Genomic DNA, 17,379 nt, shown 5'->3' on the forward strand with positions numbered 1-17,379 from the left:
TGATAAGCTCCTTTCCTGAGGACGGCTCACCTCTCACAGTTCTGGGTGACTTTAACCTCCCCATGTCTACCTTTGACTCATTCCTCTCTGCCTCCTTCTTTCCACTCCTCTCCTCTTTTGACCTCACCCTCTCACCTCCCCCCCCTACTCACAAGGCAGGCAATACGCTTGACCTCATCTTTACTAGATGCTGTTCTTCCACTAACCTCATTGCAACTCCCCTCCAAGTCTCCGACCACTACCTTGTATCCTTTTCCCTCTCGCTCTCGTCCAACACTTCCCACACTGCCCCTACTCGGATGGTATCGCGCCGTCCCAACCTTCGCTCTCTCTCCCCCGCTACTCTCTCCTCTTCCATCCTATCATCTCTTCCCTCTGCCCAAACCTTCTCCAACCTATCTCCTGATTCTGCCTCCTCAACCCTCCTCTCCTCCCTTTCTGCATCCTTTGACTCTCTATGTCCCCTATCCTCCAGGCCGGCTCGGTCCTCCCCTCCCGCTCCGTGGCTCGACGACTCATTGCGAGCTCACAGAACAGGGCTCCGGGCAGCCGAGCGGAAATGGAGGAAAACTCGCCTCCCTGCGGACCTGGCATCCTTTCACTCCCTCCTCTCTACATTTTCCTCTTCTGTCTCTGCTGCTAAAGCCACTTTCTACCACTCTAAATTCCAAGCATCTGCCTCTAACCCTAGGAAGCTCTTTGCCACCTTCTCCTCCCTCCTGAATCCTCCTCCCCCTCCCCCCCCCTCCTCCCTCTCTGCAGACGACTTCGTCAACCATTTTGAAAAGAAGGTCGACGACATCCGATCCTCGTTTGCTAAGTCAAACGACACCGCTGGTTCTGCTCACACTGCCCTACCCTGTGCTTTGACCTCTTTCTCTCCCCTCTCTCCAGATGAAATCTCGCGTCTTGTGACGGCCGGCCGCCCAACAACCTGCCCGCTTGACCCTATCCCCTCCTCTCTTCTCCAGACCATTTCCGGAGACCTTCTCCCTTACCTCACCTCGCTCATCAACTCATCCCTGACCGCTGGCTACGTCCCTTCCGTCTTCAAGAGAGCGAGAGTTGCACCCCTTCTGAAAAAACCTACACTCGATCCCTCCGATGTCAACAACTACAGACCAGTATCCCTTCTTTCTTTTCTCTCCAAAACTCTTGAACGTGCCGTCCTTGGCCAGCTCTCCTGCTATCTCTCTCAGAATGACCTTCTTGATCCAAATCAGTCAGGTTTCAAGACTAGTCACTCAACTGAGACTGCTCTTCTCTGTATCACGGAGGCGCTCCGCACTGCTAAAGCTAACTCTCTTTCCTCTGCTCTCATCCTTCTAGACCTATCGGCTGCCTTCGATACTGTGAACCATCAGATCCTCCTCTCCACCCTCTCCGAGTTGGGCATCTCCGGCGCGGCCCACGCTTGGATTGCGTCCTACCTGACAGGTCGCTCCTACCAGGTGGCGTGGCGAGAATCTGTCTCCTCACCACGCGCTCTCACCACTGGTGTCCCCCAGGGCTCTGTTCTAGGCCCTCTCCTATTCTCGCTATACACCAAGTCACTTGGCTCTGTCATAACCTCACATGGTCTCTCCTATCATTGCTATGCAGACGACACACAACTAATCTTCTCCTTTCCCCCTTCTGATGACCAGGTGGCGAATCGCATCTCTGCATGTCTGGCAGACATATCAGTGTGGATGACGGATCACCACCTCAAGCTGAACCTCGGCAAGACGGAGCTGCTCTTCCTCCCGGGGAAGGACTGCCCGTTCCATGATCTCGCCATCACGGTTGACAACTCCATTGTGTCCTCCTCCCAGAGCGCTAAGAACCTTGGCGTGATCCTGGACAACACCCTGTCGTTCTCAACTAACATCAAGGCGGTGGCCCGTTCCTGTAGGTTCATGCTCTACAACATCCGCAGAGTACGACCCTGCCTCACACAGGAAGCGGCGCAGGTCCTAATCCAGGCACTTGTCATCTCCCGTCTGGATTACTGCAACTCGCTGTTGGCTGGGCTCCCTGCCTGTGCCATCAAACCCCTACAACTCATCCAGAACGCCGCAGCCCGTCTGGTGTTCAACCTTCCCAAGTTCTCTCACGTCACCCCGCTCCTCCGCTCTCTCCACTGGCTTCCAGTTGAAGCTCGCATCCGCTACAAGACCATGGTGCTTGCCTACGGAGCTGTGAGGGGAACGGCACCTCAGTACCTTCAGGCTCTGATCAGGCCCTACACCCAAACAAGGGCACTGCGTTCATCCACCTCTGGCCTGCTCGCCTCCCTACCACTGAGGAAGTACAGTTCCCGCTCAGCCAAATCAAAACTGTTCGCTGCTCTGGCACCCCAATGGTGGAACAAACTCCCTCACGACGCCAGGACAGCGGAGTCAATCACCACCTTCCGGAGACACCTGAAACCCCACCTCTTCAAGGAATACCTAGGATAGGATAAAGCAATCCTTCTGCCCCCCCCCCCCCCCTTAAAAGATGTAGATGCACTATTGTAAAGTGGCTGTTCCACTGGATGTCATTAGGTGAATGCACCAATTTGTAAGTCGCTCTGGATAAGAGCGTCTGCTAAATGACTTAAATGTAAATGTAAATGTAAAAGCTGAAAAGTCAATAAGTATACAACCCCTTTTTTATGGCAAGCGTAAATAAATTAGAGTAAGAATTTGCTTAATAAGTCACATAATTAGTTGCATGGACTCACTCTGTGTGCAATAGTGTTTATCATGATTTTGGAATGACTACCTCATCTCTGTACCCAACACATACAATAATCAGTCAAGCAGTGAATTTCAAACACATATTGAACCAAAGACCAGGGAGGTTTTCCAATGCTTCGCAAAGGGTCCCTTTGAGCATTGTGAAGTTAGTTACACATAAGATGGTGTATCAATACACCCAGTCTACAAATATACATGTGTCTTTCCTAAGGAAACCGCTCGGAAAGTTTTTTTCAATAAAAATAAACTGAATAGAGCTAATCCAGGTGTGCAAAGCCCTTTAAGAGACTTACCCAGAAAGACACGCAGTTGTAAATGCTGCGAAAGGGGATTCTAACATGTATCGACTCGAGGGTGTAAATATTTACGTAAATTAGATATTTCTGTATTTTATTTTCAAAAATATTTGCTAAAATTTCTAAAAACATGTTTACACTTTGTGATTATGGGGTATTGTGTGTAGATAGGTGTGATAATTATTTATTTTTTTATCCATTTTGAATTCAGGCTGTAACAATTTTTGGGGAATAAGGGGTATGAATACTTTCTGAAGGCATGTTTGGAAACTGCAATTTTATGTCACCAATATAAAAATAAACATCCCACAGCGACTAATATAAAATACATTTGTTCCATTTTCACATTCATAATTGTGCATACTTCCAGCTACATGTTTTAAACAAATGTGGCAACACACTATGAACAGTGCAGCAGAGAAAATTGTATCAATGACACACCGCTACTATGGACTCACCTGAGAAGCAATGCACGCATTTCAGTAAAAACTACACTGCCGTCGTGTGGGCAAGCGGTTTGCCAATGTCAACGTTGCGAACAAAGTGCCTGATGGTGGCGGTGGGGTTATGGTATCGATGGCAATTTGAAAGCACAGAAATACCGTGACAATATCATGAAACCCATTGTGAGCCCAATTTTTTTAAGGCATCTGTGACCAACAGATGCATATCTGTATTCCCAGTTATGAAATCCATAGATGAGGGCCTGATAAATTTATTTAAATTGACTGATTTCCTCATATGAACTGCAACTCAGTAAAATCTTTGAAATTGTTGCATGATATATATATATGTTATATTTTTGTTCAGTAGAAATACTTTTTTCTAACATTGTCCATCTGTATACACTGCCAGATTAATGAACATGGTCATTGTTCACTAAATAGTGGATGTTGCTTAAGCAGCATACAACACGGTGCACCTAAATCACAAAATGAAAAACGCATACATCATAACAGCTGGTTACAGCCAATTGATATACCGTTTTAATCCATTGCTAAAGTACATAGTCTACAATACAAACATGATGCAAATACATAGTATTAGATATTCAGATCACCGCCCATGGATCCATGATTTATGTATCCTCTTTTAACTCAAGAGCCACCTTTCAACTCCTACGCATGGGTATGGAAATGAGGTATTGATGCAAGTCAATTTTATGTATACTTCCATTAGCTGTAAACTAGTTACGAATTCATTTACCATTTATAGAGTTTTTAGTTCAATGGAAGACTGTCATTTCCACATAAAAAGCACCATGAGCACTAACGTGAAATTTGTAGGACCACATCACATTTGCTTGCAAATGAAAGTCTATATATTTTTTTTAAAGTTAAGGCTTATACAGTATAGATGTTTCAAACATTTTCCATCAACAAAAATTAGGAATAAGCAAAGGCTTTGACCTCTGGTCAAACACATGGAAAAGGGGGTCTTAGAAAACATCTAGCAGAAAAAGTATTTAAAAAGTATTGGAACTACTTCAAAAACAACAATGTTGAAGTAAAGACCCCTGCTAACTAATAGCAACATTTACAGTGCATTCGGATATGCAGACCCCTTCACTTTTTCCACATTTTGTTACGTTACAGCCTTATTCTAAAATGTATTAAATTGTTTATTTTCCTCATCAATATACACACACAATACCCCATAATGGCAAAGCAAAAACAGGTTTAGACATTTTTGCAAATGTATATAGCAAAAAAACATTTACATAAGTATTCAGACCCATTACTCAGTACATTATTGAAGCACCTTTGGCAGCGATTACAGCCTTGAGTCTTCTTGGGTATTACGCTACAAGCTTGGCACGCCTGTATTTGGGGAGTTTCTCCCATTCTTCTCTGCAGATCCTCTCAAGCTCTGTCAGGTTGCACAGCTATTTTCAAGTCTCTCCAGAGATGTTTGCACCAGTCTGAGGTCCTGAGAGCTCTGGAGCAGGTTTTCCTCAAGGACCTCTCTGTACTTTGCTCCATTCATCTTTCCCTCGATCCTGACTAGTCTCCCAGTCCCTTCCGCAGAAAAACATCCCTACAGGATGATGCTGCCGCCACCATGCTTCACCGTAGAGATGGTGCCAGGTTTCCTCCAGATGTGACGCTTGGCATTCAGGCCAAGAAGTTCAATCTTGGTTTTATCAGACCAGAGAATCTTGTTTCTCATGGTCTGAGAGTCCTTGAGGTGCCCTTTGGAAACTCCAAGCGGGCTGTCATGTGCCTTTTACTGAGGAGTGGCTTCTGTCTGGCCACTCTACCATAAATGCCTGATTGATGGAGTGCTGCAGAGATGGTTGATCTTCTGGAAGGTTTTTCCATCTCCATAGAGAAAATCTGGATCTCTGTCAGTGACCATCGGGTTCTAGGTCACCTCCCTGACCAAGGTCCTTCTCCCCCGATTTCTCAGTTTTTCAGAGCTGCCAGCTCTAGGAAGAGTCCTGGTGGTTCCAAACTTCTTTCATTTAAGAATAATGGAGGCCACCGTGTTCTTGGGGACCTTCAATGCTGCAGAAATGTTTTGGTACCCTTGCCCAGATCTGTGCTTCGGCACAATCCTGTCTTGGAGCTCTACAGACAATTCCTTTGACCTCATGGCTTGGTTTTTGCTCTGACATGCACTGTCAAATGTGGGACCGTATGTAGACAGTGTGCCTTTCCAAATCATGTCCAATCAATTGAATTTACCACAGGTGGACTCCAATCAAGTTGTAGAAACATCTCAAGCATGATCAATGGAAACAGGATGCACCTGAGCTCAATTTTAAGTTTCATAACAAAGTGTCTAAATACTTGTAAATAAGGTATCTTTATTTTTTATAAATTTGCAAGCATTTCTAAAAACCTGTTTTTGCTTTGTTATTATGGGGTGTTGTGTGTAGATTGATGAGGATTTTTCTTATTTAATCCATTTTCGAATAAGGCTGTAACGTAACAAAATGTGAAAAAGGTGAAGGGGTCTGAATACTTTACGAATGCACTGTATATTCAATTTTGCAGAAATGATTTGCCTTCTGTAAGTTTAAAGAATATTGCCTACTGTCTTGTCATTCTGTTACCAAAAACCTGCATTTCTTTAAGATATTTAGAAAAATGTCTCCCTTAATTTCACCGACATAACAAGTAAAACACATACCTACCAAGTGTTTTTACTGATAACAATTTGGTTTAGGATTTATTAAGTGATTAAAAATCAGTAACGGAAAGGCTACCACTGAATTGGCTACATTGGGAAATCTTAGTAGTCACAAACCACAGTTGGGTCACCTGCTACTGTCCTTCCTTCCACTGGCATACTGTTATGTTCTGTTCATAGCTGTTTTCATTCTCCTTCTGTCGTGTGTTTTTTATTTTACCTTATTTAACTAGGCAAGTCATTTAAGAACAAATTCTTATTTACAATGACGGCCTACGGGGTGCAGTGTGTTAACTGCCTTGTTCAGGGGCAGAACGACAGATTTTTACCTTGTCAGCTCGGAGATTCAATCCAGCAGCCTTTCGGGTACTGGCCCAACGCTCTAACCACTAGGCTACCTGCCGCTGGTCAAAGCAAGAGTGTGAAAACCCTCCTGTCCCTCTTCTTTCTCTACAGTTAATGTCACCTCTCCCAGCTCTTACTGACACCTATCCATGAGCCCCCTCGTTCCATTTACATTGAACGTCGATCCAGAGCAACCCAAAAATGCTCAAATGGGTGTCATGTCCGGTGACTATGCAGGCCATGGAAGAACTGGGAGGCCATGGGGCCGTGCATTATCATGCTGAAACATGAGGTGATGGCGGAGGATGAATGGCACGAAAATTGGCCTCAGGATCGTCACGGTATCTCTGTGCATTCAAATTGCCATCAATAAAATGCAATTGTATTCGTTGTCCGTAGCTTATGCCTGCCTGCCCATACCATAACCCCACCATGGGGCACTCTGTTCACAACGTTGACGGTAGCAAACCACTCGCACACATGACACCATGCACGCTGTCTGCCATCTGCCCGGTACAGTTGAAACCGGAATTAATCTGTGAAGAACACACTTCTCCAACGTGCTAGTGGCCATCGAAGGTAAGCATTTGTTCCCAGAAGTCGTTTGCGACGCCGAACTGCAGTCAGGTTAAGACCCTGGTGAGGACGACGAGCACACAGATGAGCTTCCCTGAGACGGTTTCTGACAGTTTGTGCAGAAATTCTTCGGTTGCGCAAACCCACAGTTTCATCAGCTCTCCTGTTGGCTGGTCTCAGATGATCCCACAGGTGAAGAAGCCTGATGTGGAGGTCCTGGGCTGGCGTGGTTAGACGTGGTCTGCGGTTGTGAGGCCACTTATGGTAGAAATGTTAACACATTCTTTAGCAACAGCTCTGGTGTAAATGCCAATTGCACACTCCTTCAAAACTTCAGACATCTATGGCATTGTGTTGTGACAAAAATGCTAATTTTAGAGTGGCCTTTTATTGTCCCCATTACAAGGTCCACATGTGTAATGATCATGCTGTTTGATGATATATGATATAATTCTTGATAGGCCACAACTGCCAGGTGGATGGATTATCTTGGCAAAGGAGAAATGCTCACTAACAGGGATGTAAACAAATTTATGCACAAAATTTGAGAGAAATAAGCTTTTTGTGCATATGGAAAATATCTGGTATCTTTTATTTCAGCTTATGAAACCAACACTTTACATGTTGAGTTTATATTTTTGTTCAGTTTACTTTAACCATCCTTCTCACCCACTGAGCACCGACCCACACCGGATATCCATGAATGTTGAAAAGTAGTGGAAATTTGGTCAGTACAAATCTGAATCAATCATAGGGCGTCTGTTTCACAAGTTTGGACAGCACAGTACAGTGGAATAGAGCACAGTATAGTACAGCAATTCCTGGAAGCTGAAAATGTCCCTCCATACTCACAAGACATGTCACTGATTGAGCATGTCTGCGGTGCTCTGGATCAACGTGTACGACCGCGTGTTCCAGTTCCCACTAATATCCAGCAACTTCGCACAGCCATTGAAGAGGAATGGGCCACCATTCCACAATCAACAGCCTGATCAACTCTATGCGAAGAAGATGTGTCGCGCTGCATGAGAAAATGGTGGTCATCATTATTTTTAAGGTATATGTGACCAACAGATCATATCTGAATTCCCAGTCATTTGAAATCAATAGATTAGGGGCTAATGAATTGATTTTAATTGACTGATTTCCATATATGAACTGTAATTCGGCAAAATCTTTGAAATTGTTGCATTTCTATTTTTGTTCAGTGTAATTTACTCTATGCTGCCATTGCAGTCACAAAATTGAAATATTTCATGCAATGCTCCAAGCCTAATCTTATTTTTTCTGCCTTAACCCTCACCTCAATGGTTTAAATAATTTTACACTAGTTTGTAGTTTGTTTACTCAATGACATTCTGTTTGTGTGGACCATATAACCCAACTAACCAATCAACTGTCTGTCCTACTAACCAATCAACTATTCTTCTCGTAAAAAGAAATCAGTCAAATAGGACTGTCATGATCGCACAAGTAGGCAATGATACTGTTTAGCCTCAAGTGCTGTCTAGTCATCTGAACACTCGCCTCAAGTACTGTCTAGTCATGGAGGGACGATTAATGAGTCTGGGGAGTGCGAATTTGGATTGAAACAAGTTCCAGTGACTTGTTCAGGGGACTGGTAAGGATGTGTGATGGTGTCGACCGGGGTAATATCAGGTCAGGTCTGCCTGCAGGAAGGAGAGGAGGCTGGTATGAGAATGACACCCCACCTCAGGATTGATTTGCTAGGCCTCTCTCCATTCTCTCTCACACAGCACCTCCTGAAGGCAGATTCAATTATTCAATTTTAGATCAATTATTACATAACACTGCCACACCCCTCGTAAGGGCCAGCCAGCATTCTCTCCCTCTCCTCTCTCAAACAACATCTGACATCTTCTCCGCTCTCTTAAAACCCACAGAGCACACATTACCCAGGAATAGATTTGAATATTTTATTATGGACAATGTTTATTCAGAAGCAGCGACAACCTAATAAAATGCACCTTATTAAAGAGAAGGTGTGTTCTATAAAAGAGATAGTGCTGCTCCCCTGGTGTCTGTCACGTTCCCAGGCTAACAGCAATCAACACAGCCAGACCACCGACATCATTTTTTACAATGGAGTCATTTTTACATGGCAATTTCTTGATTTCTACAACAGGGTAAGACATTTGTACTAAATCCCCCCCCCCCCCCCCCCCCCCAAAAAAAGGTATTTAGAAGTAAAATGCAGTAGTTTTAAATCACGGTGGAAAACTTTCAGACTGTGGCTTTAAAAGGAGAAAACACATCCCAGGAGTTACGGTCTGCCATTCGTCTGCCGTTAATTCGCCGCGGTGTGTTTTAGTAGGCGTCTGACTGCGGACATTTTCCCCCGTTTCGACGTGTAGAATCCCTTTGCACTCGGTTTGCAAATAACAGCCGCCACTCTGTTCAGAGGTGCTAAGTATTTACGGGCCGGCAAACGCTACTGGTGCGTCCGTGCCTTAACGCGAGTCTTTATACACAAACAAAGGCTTGCCAGGAGGAGCTAGGAGGTAACGGTAGATTTCTGATTTTCCATGTACACCAGGCAGTGTCCCAGGCCCCCAGATCTCCCTCCTGTGTGAAGCTAGTCTGCTGTGTCATCATGTGAAGTTAACGGGTTTCGGCTGCCGCCCGCTTAAACCTGCAGGGGACCGGAGGGGACTGCTTATACAGGCCCAGTTCCAGACCAAACCCTTAGTTCCCCACCCCCTCGCCTCTAGGCTCCTAATGGAGGTCTGAAAGGTTTGGATTAGCCAAACGACTGCATTAGCCTGGTCCCAGATCTGTTGGCGTATGCGCTTCAGCTAACGTCTCTGACTATCGTTGCCATACTATTTGTGGATAAGGTTTGGATTGGATTCAGCAATAATAATTGCTTGAAGCTTTACATTGCCCTCTGATGTTCTCTAAATGTTTGCCATATTACTTTGATAACACCAATCACATCCTCTCAAATCTATATACAAGAAGTGAAGAGGCGGAAAGAGCCAAGGGTTGGTTTGGAATTGGTTGATAGTCTAATCAGTGTAGCCTTTGGCCCTGGCCCCCAGGGTGCCAGCCTATTAGCTCAGAGGCTAATGAAACCGCAGCATATTAATGGGAAAGGTAGGATTGGTACTAGTTTCTGGAGGGGATACCACACAACCCATGATAGCTATATGAAATAGCCCACAGTGACAATACCTTTTTGACAATGGCACACACCAAGGCAAAGCTTAAAAATGTGTCGAGGCTGGCTAGAACCTGTATGGATAAAAATAAACTGTTTCGCTTAGCATCCATTGCATTGTCCCTGTCATATAAATCATAGAATAGCTGAAAATAGGCTAAATCCATTCTAGGCCACCAGCTTCCGACTGAGTATATTAATATACTTTAAAAAGGTAAAAAAGGTCCAAATGTGATTCGTTTTTTTTAATGTTGAACAAACACAGAATATTTTCTCTGTCACTTCATATCATTCGAAACCGATGGGCCTGATTTAGCTGCACATGAACGCAAACCCTCTTTACCCATTTTGCATTACCATGTTATGTGGCCTAACGAATTGCCAGTCGAATACCCCCTGAAATACCACCCCAAAATCTAAATGTATGAGGTTAGTACAGTGGAGTTAGCCTATATTGTTTGTAGCCGGTAATGTGGTGCAGCAAAGAAAGACCTAGCGAAGCTGCAGCTGGCTCAAAACAAAGCACCATGCCTTGCCCTTAACTGCACACACAGAACTACGAATATGGTCTGCTGAGGAGGAATTGACGACTTATCTTCTAGTCTTTTTAAGAAACCTCTGTGTGTTGAAAATGCCTAACCACTTGTATAATCTATTTGCACGCACTTCAAAAACAGTACGTACTTACCCCACTGTGGGGGTTTTTCTACCCAAACCAAAGACAGATTTAATCCGTTGCTCAGTTATGTATAGAGCCATGTCATCGTAGAACGCTCTGCCACCAGAGGCTACCCGGGCAAATATCAAGTTTTGCTTAAAAAAACAAACACACAGCCTGTATCACAGCGCCTTTCCTCTTTCTAAATAACTCATTTTAGAAAGAGTAGTGTGTAAATAGTATTTTTTGTTCTCTTGGTGTCTTTCCAAAATATAACTCTTATTTATTTTGAATTTAATGTAATATTCTATGTTGTTCTTGTCTACAACTGTTCTGTACTTTATATGTTTTATGTGGACCCCGGGAAGAGTAGCAGCTGCATGTCCACGTAGCTCTCGGGGATCCTAATAAACTACACCTTCCTAGAGATCGAGGCACTGAAATTCACATAAGTGCTGCCTTTTTTTTTGTTGTTGACGCGCTGCCACTTTTTGTATAGGCAAAAAAAAACAGCATGGGCTGCATCCTTGCAGCAGAGCGAGCACTTCTGACACAGCCTGTGTAGTCGTTGGGCGTTCAGAGTTGTGTGTCGCTATGAGACCATTCGAGTCTCGGTGCAGTCAAACAGCAGGCTTTTAGCGCTATGATACCACAGCCACAACCCCCGGCGCTCCTGGGTAGGAGAGATCAGCTGAAGACAAGAGACTGCCTTTCATAGTTCACTGGTCTCTAAAGAGGCTCGGGAAACAGCTAGCTTGTGGCTGTTCACCCAGTCTACATTAGCAAGTATATTACCCTTTTACAATAGCCTCCATCCCTACCTGAATATTCTGCATACTGATCCACAGGGAATATCACCAGAGCTGAATGAGGGAGATGAGGAACGAATGGAAGAGATCTGGGGATAAAAACATCCCGAAACGGAGCCTCTAAAATACATTTAAAAAATTCCAGAGAGAGGAAGATTGAAGTCCCGTTTGGCCCTTTGTAGCCTGTTGTTCTAACACCCGTCCGTACTCTCTCGTTTAAGCACTGTCAGCCATATAAAGCCTCAGAGCTTCCCCAACATGTTTATCTGATTGTGTTGTTACAGAATTAGCATGCTCTTGGTTTGTAAGACCCTACAGCCTAAGCCTGGCATGGCTATTGGACTACACAGTCCTAAAACAGCACTGTGTACTCTTCTCACCGCCGCAGGGCAAAGACAAAAGTATTAATATAAAAAAGACGAGGGGATGAGGATTCAGGACACTGACAAGGGGCAGGATTCTTCTTGTCCTGCTATTTCAAAAATCAATGTTTATAACCAACGACTATGTTTACAAGCAACTGATTATGGCAGTAGGCCGAGTATTTCATTAGTCATGTGAATACCTTACTCTCATGTGAATACCTTACTTCAAATGGGAGTTCCAGCAGTGCATTCGATTTGCGCATGTGCTAGCACCTGCAGTGTTGTTCGGAAAACCTGAAAGTATGCATCGTAGAGATACATCCGAACTCAGAATGAAATGGGCTACCCTGGTCACTGTGGTATTATTTTGATTGCCGATTTTCTGACATTTGTCCCCTCAGGTGGCCTGATTTCTGATGATTATTAGGGAAATCGTTCTTGAAAAGCATGTCACCTTCTGAAATGAAAAAACCCACAAGAATAAACAAATGATTTAGATTTTACGTTGACACCAGACAGCTGGTTCTCTATTCCCGTCCCCAATTAAAGCATTGTAAACCTTAACACTGAAGAATGTAAAATACATAATAATATAACAGTAATAGGCCTATACGTTGTTCAAATGTTTCATCTTAAAATGGCAAAATAATGTGTGCCATTTGAAATGACTTTATTATACTACATTTTCATTTGACAAAGAAGATATGTGAATATAAGAATTTGTTCTTAACTGACTTGCCTAGTTAAATAAAAGGTAAAAAATTGAATAATTAAAGTAATAATAACAAACAAAAAATACACTACCGTTCAAAAGTTTGGGGTCACTTAGAAATGTCCTTGTTTTTGAAAGAAAGCAACAATAAAAAATTGGCCATTAAAATAACATCAAATTGATCAGAAATACAGTGTAGACATTGTTAATGTTGTAAATGACTGTTGTAGCTGGAAACGGCAGATTTTTTATGGAATATCTACATGGCGTACAGAGGCCCATTATGAGCAACCATCACTCCTGTGTTCCAATGGCACGTTGTGTTAGCTAATCCAAGTTTATCATTTTAAAAGGCTAATTGAACATTAGAAAACACTTTTTGCAATTATGTTAGCAAAGCTGAAAACTGTTGTGCTTAAAGAAGCAATAAAACTGGCCTTCTTTAGACTAGTTGAGTATCTGGAGCATCAGCATGTGGGTTCGATTACAGGCTCAAAATGGCCAGAAACAAAACTTTCTTCTGAAACTCGTCAGTCTATTTTTGTTCTGAGAAATGAAGGCTATTCCATGTGTGAAATTGCCAAGAAACTGAAGATCTCGTACAACGCGGTGTACTACTCCCTTCGCAGAACAGCGCAAACTGGACAAAATAAATGTATGCACGATGGCGCACTCGTGCAGCCGGTTTGGGTTCCGTGTTAGGCTGGCAGTTGGTTTTTGCAATAGGCCCCAAGTGTATTAGAGTGTAACAAACTCCAGAAACATATACATTGATTGCCTGCCTCCGTATGCTTCATCCGAGACCCTACAGAAGTTCACCCAGACCGGCTCTGCCACAGACAGAGCTAACAAACACAGAGCTGAGCTCTCTGCCTCAGAGATCATACATCTAAACTAAGCCTTCCCCACTGCTCACTTTAGTAATTCCCTGATGGTGATGCATGGTCTGCATGTTTATCACTGCAGAGGCAAAGACACACTCAATTATGCTCTTACTGTAGCAACCTTATAAGACTCCAGCAACAGCACACATGCTAACACAGGCACACAAACACTTTGTGTGTGTACATACACACTCTTTCAAACACATGCACATACTCTCTTACTTTGCCACCACCACAGCCTTATCCCTTCACAAAGACTAGTAATTGTAACTATGCAGTGACAATCCCGCCCATATAAAGCGGAGGTGAGAAGCCCCTGTTAAATGAGCCCAGCTCTGAGACAAATGCATCGTCTCACATCTTCGACTACAGATGCCTGCTACCAAAGCCCTTAAATCGCAGGCTTGATTCACACTACAGTACCTGCTAGCTTTACCAATGTGATGTTGGCCATGGAAGTGTCCCGCTACGCATCGTACCTTAACACCCACCATATCGTATCTTAATAAACACTTGGACAGTGGCACATTTATTTGTTTATCTCTAAGTCATGGACAACTTTACTAACGATGGTGCTTTGTTAACAGTATTTCCTGCTTATGGCAACCATCATCCTAATGACTGTAGGCTAATTATCTTGGGATCCTGGAGACCTGGAGCTACAGTACGAGTGTATACGTGTCCATAAACTGACATCGACCCACTCGATTGACTACCCATAACCTGTAGGCTAACAGTAGGCAAGTGAAAGTAAATTAGACTATAGCCTATTGGCATTATGTTGTAGGCCTATAGGCCTATCCAACGGCTTGTGGGAGGAGTGAAGCAAGGATTTCGTGCAAACGTGTCTGTGAGTGGAGAGGCAAATCAAGGACCACTCCTGCAAAGCAGTATATAGGCACTGTTTGAATATATTCGTGTTTGAATGATCCCTTTCTTGAAATAATGATTGATCTAAATACATAGGCTATACATTTACATTTAAGTCATTTAGCAGACGCTCTTATCCAGAGCAACTTACATTAGATCAATGATGACAGGGTATAGAAATAATCACTGATCTGAAATTGACTTGGTTGTTAGCCTAGCGTAAAATCTTCTTTGACCTATCGGTGATGTTTTCAAGGATGGGAGGAATGAAGGACGCATAGATTATCCCAAAACAGGGACATGGTCTCCGTTATAGGCTATTCATTTGTCTTAGCTATACTGCTAACATAGGATCCTACTTGTTCACCATATAGAGCAGGGTTCCCCAACTGGTGGCCCACTGGTGATTTTATTTGCCCCCCTCACGCTCTCAATATCTCAGATTAAAAAAAAAAAAATAAGGTTTGAAATTATTATGTTTTGGTCAAATGGTCTGTTTGGGCTTCTGGGCTTCTTGCGGTCAATTTGCAGTTTACAAATTATGTTCCGGCCCCCTGACCATCCTCTGAAGAAAAATAAATAAAACATTTTACAATTAAAAAATTTCTGCCTTCCGGCTGAATCTAGTTGATGATCCCTGGTGTAGAGGCTAGTGTCTAGATCTGTAATAGGTTATAATAATGGACCGTAAAATGTCTGTCTCATATGGGGCTTTACCCAAACCCATACCCTGTGGCTATGCAAACATTAATTTGCCACTTTATTGTATAGTGTAGGCAAGGCTAATCTCCCCGCTCTGAAGTGGTAGCGTCCACTTGAAGCACAGACTTAAAAATCATCCTGTTTTCCCAGCCACACCAATATTTAAAACCAATAAATCTAAATTTAATAGGGTAGAACATTTGGACATTGCAAAATCTGAAAACATTTGTCTATTATTCAATTTAAAGAGTGGATCACGAAGAGAGAGAGAGAAAAATCACTTGAGAAATGAGAAACTAATATTATTCAATTTGAACGAGTGTATTGGATCATTAGACTGATACGCGTTTTCACGGACCCTATAAGTTTAGCGCGAATATTTTTCACCTTCACCTTGTAGAGGCGCTTGCGCACAACATGGGAGCCGCACACCCATTTGGTTATTATGGTGCTTAGCAAGGGGTGATAAAGATGAACCTGACTCCTGCTTCTGACACACATTCAGGCAAAGCACGGGATACTCATATTGAGAGGTCCTCGCGTAAAGCGTAAACTTAGGCTGACACGGAGCACATAAAAAATGCATAAAGTAGTTTTTCGTGCGCTGACACGCAGTTTCTCCTTACCTCCCTAGTCGCAGCTGAGCTTCAGCACCGGCGTTCGTCCTTATGTGTGAATGCTGTCTTTATCCAGCAAAGACTGTTGTTGCTTTTTACAGCTAAATGTATTATGTTGCCCTTCTGTTGCTGAGTGTCAGGAGTCCGCTGTATCTGTCGAGGCTACCGTCTTTCCGTTGCCAATAGTAAGCGGAGTGGTCGGGAGTTCGCAGATGCCACCAAACGCTTCTTCTTCATCCGCTCTCTGCTCAGCGTCGGTTGGTTCTCAGACGCGAGCGCATGCCTGGTCATACAATCATACAGACAGACAGACCGTGTGGCTACTTTACTCTCCCATACCGCTCCTCCCCTTTTACTTTCTACGGAGCCCTACAGCGCCTCTCACTTGTCTGTGGATGGAACTGCATGAACTTGGATACACCTTGGAAAGGATCTCTCTGTGTCAGAAATACTGGATATAATGACGAGATGCTTGTGTCCCCGCGGTTAGAATGGGATTTGTTGTCCGCAGCGCAGAACGGCGGGCTGTCAATCTCCCGCCTAGTTCTCTTTTTGGATTTGTCGATGGGGCCTAAATCTCATTATTTTCTAAAAAATATTCCATGAGGGGTGTTGACATCAACCACCGCCTGTATTCAATGAGATCCTATGCTGCCATTTGAGATTATGGGTTCGAGCCCAGGCTCTGTTGCAGCCGGCCGCAACCGGGAGACCCATGGGGCAGCGTACAATTGGCCGAGCATCGGCCGGGTTAGGGGAGGGTTTGGCCGGCAGGGATGTCCTTGTCCCATCGCGCTCTAGCGACTCCTGTGGCGAGCCGGGCACAGTGCACGCTGACATGGTCGGCAGGTGTACTGTGTTTCCTCCGACACGTTGGTGCGGCTGGCTTCCTGGTTAGCATTGTGTCAAGAAGCAGTGCGGCTTGGTTGGGTTGTATTTCGGAGGACGCACGGCTTTCGACCTTCGCCTCTCCCGAGTCCGTACGGGAGTTGCAGCGATGAGACAAGACTGTAACTACCAATTGGATACCAGGAAAAAGAGATAAAGATCCTATGCTAGCCCCATGAGTATGCATAGATGTCTCGAATTTCAACAAGGACAATTCCAATATAAAGTGTTTTTTCTCAAAGTTGCCAGGATGTCTCATGCATCCATCACACTTATATCAGTACACCAGCCAGCCAGCACACACATTCATAACAACATAATCATTAAGAAACATATAGTATAAGCCTCACATAAAAATAGCAATACATTTTTTATCTTTACTACATTTGACACTCACTGCCCCCCCCCCATACAAAAACGCCTCACTTGCTTAAAGCTGCAATATGTAGGCTACGTTTTTGGGCGAAGGGGTTATAGATCTGTCGTTCTCATTGAAAGCAAGTCTAACACATGTTATATGTTCTATGTGGACTATTTCTATGCTCCCCCTTAAGTTTAATTTTTTGGTCTTTTACTTTCGGTTTTGTACACAAGTGTGAAACAGCTGACAATACCATA

At 43.8% G+C, this 17,379-nt stretch overlaps 1 protein-coding gene across 2 annotated transcripts in view; it reads right to left on the reverse strand.

Annotated features, from left to right (window-relative positions):
- LOC129817185 (kelch-like protein 29) overlaps positions 1 to 16,176 on the reverse strand; it is a 369,971-nt gene extending 353,795 nt beyond the window's left edge. For both annotated transcript variants that reach the window (XM_055872179.1, XM_055872180.1), the window contains exon 1: positions 15,883 to 16,176. The gene's annotated coding sequence lies outside the window, so the exon portion shown is untranslated. The remainder of the gene's footprint in view (positions 1 to 15,882) is intronic.
- Between the last annotated feature and the right edge of the window lie 1,203 nt (positions 16,177 to 17,379).

The sequence above is a fragment of the Salvelinus fontinalis genome, chromosome 20 (genome assembly GCF_029448725.1).
Source record: "Salvelinus fontinalis isolate EN_2023a chromosome 20, ASM2944872v1, whole genome shotgun sequence".
Classification (NCBI taxonomy): domain Eukaryota; kingdom Metazoa; phylum Chordata; class Actinopteri; order Salmoniformes; family Salmonidae; genus Salvelinus; species Salvelinus fontinalis.